Source organism: Papaver somniferum, chromosome 6 (genome assembly GCF_003573695.1).
Source record: "Papaver somniferum cultivar HN1 chromosome 6, ASM357369v1, whole genome shotgun sequence".
NCBI classification, from domain to species: domain Eukaryota; kingdom Viridiplantae; phylum Streptophyta; class Magnoliopsida; order Ranunculales; family Papaveraceae; genus Papaver; species Papaver somniferum.
In genome coordinates, this window is record NC_039363.1 from 156,953,217 (window position 1) to 156,961,174 (window position 7,958).

A 7,958-nucleotide genomic window follows, 5' to 3' on the forward strand; every position below is an offset into this window, starting at 1 on the left:
ATGCAATCTTTGCAAACCGTGGCTATAATGTTCATGTATTGATTCGAGTGAATCAAACCGATTCTGCTTCAATAGTGTTCTTGTATAAATCCATGAGAATTTAGCAATTGAAAAACTCTTTAACTAGTTTCATTTGAGTCATTTGAACTAGTTATAATTAAGATGAATAAGGTTGATATGAGAGTAATCATATGGCTAACCTCGGTTAACTATTTGTGAACCAACATGGTGTACACGTTTGGGTACGGTTACATAAACCTAATTGAGGGTACATTTAATTTGTGTGTAACAAGCTAAGTTCGATCTAACGATTGAAAGATCTTAGCTTGGTTGAATCAAGTTTTTCATTTAACGGTGGATATTGAATGCTTTGTTACTAAGCTAACATTGATTGCAAACTCTGATTTAAAAACTATATAAAGGAGAACTCTAGCAACTGGGGAACCTAATTCCCACATCTCATGTATGTTACTGGTTGCATAACTAGAGTCGATTCTCCTTTAACCTTAGGTTTCTTCTCGAGACCCTGTAGGTTAACAACTTGAAGAATTCATTGGGATTGTGAAGCCAGACCCAGATATTCTCTTTGTAGATGCATGATCTGATCTTGATGTTTCTATCGTGATTTAGAGCAATTGTAAAATTGGCTTGACATTTATATATCCGATATGCAGGATAGAAAAGTAGTCACAAACACCTTCGTCTCATCGTTTGTGATTCCACAAAAACTTGTTTCGCTAGTCGATTAAGTTTATTGTGAAGTTATTGATAATACTAGGTTGTTCTTCGGTAATATAAGTCTGGTTTATCAATTGGTTCATGTTCACCTTGATTTATCAAAAGACGAAATAAAAACTCTTGGGTATTTCAGTGGAAGACAGATTTATTCAATCCTATAGACTTTTCTGTGTGAGACAGATTTGTTTATCAAGTCTTCGACTTTGGGTCGTAGCAACTCTTAGTTGTGGGTGAGATCAGCTAAGGGAATCAAGTGCGTAGTATCCTGCTGGGATCAGAGACGTAAGGAGAGCAACTGTACTTTGAATCAGTGTGAAATTGATTAGAGTTCAAATACATTCCAGTCCGAAGTTAATTGGTAGTAGGCTAGTGTCTGTAGTGACTTAATACAGTGTGGTGTTCAAACTGGACTAGGTCCCGGGGTTTTTCTACATTTGCGGTTTCCTCGTTAACAAAATTCTGGTGTCTGTGTTATTTCCGCATTATATTTTGTTATATAATTGGAATATCACAGGTTGTGCGTTAAGATCAATCAATTAGAATATCCAACCATTGGTCGTTGATTTACATTGATTGACACTTGAACATTGGTTTTTGGTATCGTTCAAGTAATTCCTCTTATATTCAATCGGTCTCGCAGATTTCTATTTGTTGATTGCGGATTGAATTAAGAGTTAGAGATATTAAACTCTTTGATATAATTTATTCTAGATTGAGTCTGACTGTCTATTTGATTCTCTAGAAAGTGTATTGGAGTAAGTCCTCTCAGATTTCCAAACGAATTGTTGGGTGTGGTTGTTAGACCCCCGCATTTTCAAGATTGTAAACAGGTAAGAGTTGGAGTGTTACCCTTTTTGTTGCGTGTTTGTTATTTGTATATCCATGACTCTATGTATTTCGCCTCACATAATGGTGCCAATTACAACCACCCATTTGACTCTTCCGGGTGTTGATGGTGGTTTTTAGCTTAGGGTTAAAATTGTAAAACCTTACATCTGATGTGACGTCACTCTGTAAGGAAACGGATCCATGAGTGTCAACCTCTCCACTGGCACACCTATTGAACCAGTTCAATATATTTACATGAAAATTATCCAGACTGGCGAATGTAGCGACCATCCCAAACGCTCTGTAAATTTCGGCACCTCGCCAATACAAGACTCACTGACTACTTTCATGTGCTATGTTCCCCGGCAGAACCCTTAATATCGGTATGGCATGACGGATTTGTGTTCGCTCGCAGCAGAGTAGCATGAACCTCCAAGTACCAAAATTAAGGCCATTGCACAAAATGCTCATACGGAAAGCACATTGCATTCTGTAAATAAGGATTTTTGTAGCAGCATACAAAATCCAGCCAAATATTTTGATAACTCACCAAAAACTCATAAACCCGACTAACTTGGAAAAATTAGGGTTTCGCGCCCCGCGCAGCACACTAGACCCCTTGGTCGAAACTATGCTTAGCCAAACTAGGCAATCCGCCACAGCGCACTGGAAGTGTGGCTACGCCCTAGCTTGCCGACCCCACTTCCCATCGACCAATCAGGTCTCTCTAAAGCCTCCACGGGCACTAAAAAGGGAGCCACACCCATGCTTGGACGGATCCCTACTTTCATTGACCAATTAGGTTGCTCCAAACCCGCTGCAACCTTAAAAGAGGTTGCCATACTAAGTTGGTTTCCCAAAAACCCGCGCCAACATGCCAAGCAGCATGCCAAACTCACCAAGCGTGTGTGCCATACGCACATGCCAATCAGCAAGCCAAACATGCCAAGTAGCATGCCAAACCCGCCAAACGTGCGTGCCAAACGGACATGCCAATCGTCATGCCAAGCAACATGCCAAACTCACCAAGCGCGCGTGCCATACGCACGTGCCAATCGACATGCCAAACATGCCAAGCAGCATGCCAAACCCGCCAAACGTGCGTGCCAGACGCACATGCCAATCGACATGCCAAGCAGCATGCCAAACTCGCCAAAATGTGCATGCCAGACGCACATGCCAATCGGCATGCCAAAATCGCCAAACGTGCATGCCAGACGCACATGCCAATCGGCATGCCAAACATGCCAAGCAGCGTGCCAAACCCGCCAAAACACGCGTGCTAGACGCACATGCCAATCGGCATGCCTAACTTGCCAAACGCGAATGCCAGGCGCACATGCCAAACGGCATGTCACATACGCTATTTAGGGTTTCGGCATACAAAACCCTAATTTAGACAAAATTTCCAGGTGCCGACAGAAGGTAGCCATAATCAACGGCTATCCTTCCTCATGAGATGCAATCTCAGCCATCCAAGTTCGCCACCGAGCTGACAGACTTGTGGCAACTTTCAGGTGACCAGCCGCCTACAATTAATGGCCATGGCTACGCCAAGCGCCACTTGCACCACCGTGCCACTGGCATGCACGAGCCATGCCAGCTATGCCGCATTGCTACTGGCGTGCACCAAAACGCCACTGCACCATCTTCAGGCGCCAACACAAGGTAGCCACAATCAACGACTACCCTTATTTCATAAGATGCAATCTCATCCATCCAAGTTCGCCACCAAGATGACAGACTTGTGGAAACTTTCAGGTGACCAGCCGCCTAAAATTAATGGCCATGGCTACGCCAAGCGCCACTTGCACCACCGTGCCACTGGCATGCACGAGCCATGCCAGCCATGCCGCATTGCTACATCTTCAGGCGCCAACACAAGGTAGCCACAATTAACTGCTACCCTTATTTCATAAGATGCGATCTCAGCCATCGAAGTTCGCCACCAAGCCGACGAGCTTGTGGAAAGTTTTAGGCGACCAACCAAGACGAGCCTAATAGCATCACATGCTCTTTACCTGTGGAAAGCCTTTCAATTTCAACTTTCCACACGTAGCAAAGTGCCACATGTTTTCCACGAAAACACTCGAGACATCAAAACATGTCACAAACTGGGGGATACTCATCGGGGTATTGGTTTGCGGTTTACAGCGTGCGGCGTGCAATACGCTTATTACAAGAAAGTGTAATAAAGCGAGGCGGTTAGTAATGGCAAGAAGTAATGGTGAAACATGTCCTTCATTATGGAAACATCAATTCCAGGCGTTACCCGTCACTCTTTTCTTCCACCACTCAGCCGTTTTCACTTCCTACGAGATCATGGTACGTTTTATTGCGACTTGTATTAATAGGTCTCACCTATTTCTACCAAACACAAGTTTTGGTCAGAAGAACAATACAACATTCATAAATCACCTGATAGCTTCTTCATTCAGCTAGGCAGTCCATTTTTCTGATACAAGTCACAAACGCCCACACTTCCAGAATCAACTATTCTGGTCTCAACACTTTCTTCGCTTCCTTCCCTGAGACCAACCCTTATCCTTCACTTTGTGACCGAAGCAAGACTGGAACGGACATTTCTTGGTTTAGGCTAGGATTGTACAGATTGATCTCTCGAATCAAAAATACTCTCATGCAGTACATCGTTTAGGGTTTAGACCAAGTTTCTCACCCACTCACACGAAGTTACCAAAATCCGCAGAAACGGTTTTCACCCACAAACAATTGGGCGACCACAGTGGGAGATTAATCTCTCGGTTACAATATCAACTTCCAATTCCAAATTTCATTCTTCAACCCGGATAACAAGATGGTAGAATCTAACGACGCAGGGTTCAATGGATCAGTTGTCAGTTATTACACGATGAGGAATGACTGGGGACTTCTCAAGGTCCCAACGACGTCGCCCACAAAACTCAGACTTACGCCCGGAAGATCCATTTTGTTGGGAGATCCTAAAAGCGAATAAGTCTTGTTACACAAAGTACATAATCTGCTACTTCAAGTTTTCACGTTGATAATAGGAACCGATAGCCATGTTATCCCCAAAATTTCATCCCATACTTTCTACCGTCTTACAACATTGATGGTTCCATGACTCTCCTGGAATATTTGTGCTACTAACAGTCATGATCAAAACGACATTATTCTAAAATTCATTCCAAAGAATAATCCAAAAACCTCACAGGTCACAATTATCTATCAATCCAAAAATCAAAAAAAAAAGAATCAAACCATAAACTCGGCGTTCCGTTTGCCTTTCAAAAAAAAACCTAAGCAGAAAGAAGTCCAGAAGACAGAAGATATTCAAGGAAAATCATTCAGCAAAGGCTTGCTCTTCTTAGAGAAAGCCTCCTTCGCGTTTTGGAGAGCCTCCTGTTTCATCTTCAACTCCTGGGACAACTTCTCGACTTTTGCCTCCTGTTGATTAATCAAATCCGCGGAAGGACCGACAGCCGCTTCGACCTGCAACCTTTGGACCTCAGAAAAACCTTCACAAAAGTAGGGGACGTTGAACTCAAAGCCCACGCACACGTCCCGGTGAAACTTCCATCTTGATATTACATCTTCAAAAACAGTATGGCCAATCACATTGCACATGTCACGAATCGAAGATAAAGCTTCTTCCACGCGCTTGTCCAGTGCAAATCGGATAGTGATCTTTTTGGATGTGGCGATATGTCCATACCTTTCCCATATCTTGGGATACACCACTTCATACTTAACTGGTACGCTGAAACCTCCAATAAGCACGTGACCTTCATGAGGAGTCAAAAATGGAGGGTCAAAAGTGGCGCCTGAAATTGATTTTGTGGCCATCAGGGGTTCCTTGGAGAAAATCACACCTGCAACCATGGGAGCGTTTCCTATCATCATGGACATACCAACATCTTCACGAAGATCAATCTCCATCTCCAGGTTACCAGCGGGTACAGTTTCCATGATTGGAGACACAGTTATATCTTCATTGCCGTGAATCTCCATCTCAGAATTATTTTCAGAAGCAGCCTCCTTCTCCTGTAAACACCACCAATTGAATATTTGTGCGGTATAAATAAATAATCCAAGAGGAAAACATGCGGGAGACTCACCGACTCATCTGTGGGCCCACTGGGATTGGAAGAGGACTCGATGCCCCGCTCTGAAGAACTTCCCCCATCGCAGTCATACTCTGAGTTTTCTTCTTCTTCATCTTCCTCTTTACTGCTAAGAGGCTCAGTATCGCCAGACTTTTCTTCAGAAGGCATCACCTTTTGGCCACTTGCAAGTCTGGTAAAGGCGTTTATCTTGTTGAGACCCTGAATCAAAAGGGAAGAGATGTTCAGTGGCAACAATTCAGAATATTTATGCAAGGCGACCAAATCAGGAAGAAAATCATACATACTCGCATATTGGAAGAACTAAAAGTCACAAGAGCCGTCGAATCTGACTGAAAACCACCCGCACGGTTTTTAAACCTTCGCTCCTTTTTCTGGGAACTGTCCATATCCGGGTCGGGATATTTCTGCTTAGCCGTAGGAAACTCCCTCAACAATGGATGTTCCTCTAAAACCGCAGAGGAAGGCTTGCCACGGGGATCGTTCATCACATCATTCACAAACAAAGGAGGGAAAGAAACTCACCCTGCCAAAACACATTGTATTTGGAGGTCATCGATGGACTTCGTTCTGAGAGCAGGAAAGGGAGGTTTTTACCCGACGTAAGAACACTGGCATCAAGAGCAGCTAAAAATAATTCTTTCGGAGCCGCCGACTGACGAAGAAATGGGACTCCTTTGTCAAAACTCATATGCCGAGCAGCCCTGTCAATATTATAAGGAACCACCTCATAAGATCCCCTGAAGAAAGATGGCACGTGTCCAGGTGTACAGCTTCGCATGAATATGATTTCTCCAACGCTTATATTCTCTCCAGCAGAAAGCAAAGTCATATTTGAGGCAACAACGAAAGTGTTCGGCTAAACTACGGATGCATGGACCGGAGCCCAAGGACGAAAGCTAACCGTATACGGATTGTCGAGGAAGTCGATGAGCTTCGACCCGGATTTTGGACGCTTGTTCAACCAGCAGAGTATCCTGGAACCGTCATAGGAGTCAGGAAATGAAGACAGGGGCTTAGGAGCATAATTTTTGAAATGCTCCCACAGCCACGTTTGAAGAAAAGTGATATGGACATACGAGTCTACTTTCATATAACCATTAGAAGCATACATGTCCGTGGACAAGTGATCCAGATGGGTGTACAAAGATCCAAGAAACAAGCCGCCGATGGGGAGGACAACACCTTTCGCCAATCTGATATCCAGTTTGATGATCTCCTGTCTTATCTCCTTCTTGCCAGATCCATCATCAAGAATATCTCTGGATAACCACAGGGCCAAAAATGCAGCGACATGGAGCATATCGTTCATCTGATCCGGCTCCGAGTCTTTCGAGAACCATTCAGACACCCACCAGCTGTAGAAGCATTTCGTTTCATAATATTTCCGAACAAACCCTGCCGACTTGGCAACGAGAGTGGCACGCATTTCCTCTTCCTCATCAGACAAAGTAATGTCAAGGTTCCGTGTTATTGAAAGATTCAGCAGGACGACTACGCTCTCTAAAGAAATAGTCATTTTACCCCACCTGCATATGGACGTATGAGTATCCGGACAACATATGGAGATAAAAGTGACCAAGCCCATGATGTCCTTCCTGATTTGAAGTGTTGGAGAAGCCATGACCACATTGATAATTTGCGCCCTGGTCAGACTGTCTCTTAATCAGTCTTGACTTATCATGAACCGCATCCATTCATCAAAAGAACGCAATGAACTCTGAAAAGATCTGAAATCAATAGGAGAAGAAGGATACTCATTTTTCAGAAGACAAAATCGTATCACGCGTCCTGGCCGAACTGATGGGGCGTCTCCTTCATTTTCTGAACCGCTCAGAAGGATAGCCACATATTTGGGATGATTTCTTTTAACCGTGGAAGACTGTGTAAATATTTCGTCATCCGTGTGGCTTGGAGTCGTTTTTTGACATAGAGGCAGGATTGTTCTCAGGTGACATCCTAACAAAATTTTCTTATACTGCTTCCACTTCCAAAGTAACTACAACGGAGCAAACGAAGAAAAGTTAATGCCAAAAAAAAGGGGTGCATGAAGACTACTTTATCATCGGCGGAGAATCTATTTTGGTCACATGCTAATTTATTTTGATCACAAGTCATAGCACACATGGCCAAAAGGAACACGCATATCCGAAGGAATGGGGACTGATGCTCGCTTAAACAAGCCGTATTTTACCGCGGAAAACACGCCCTTAGCCAGAGCTTGTGTATAGCAACAGGAGGTGTGCTCTCGGTGAAAGGGAAGAGTGCATCCCACCATAGAAGTTATGC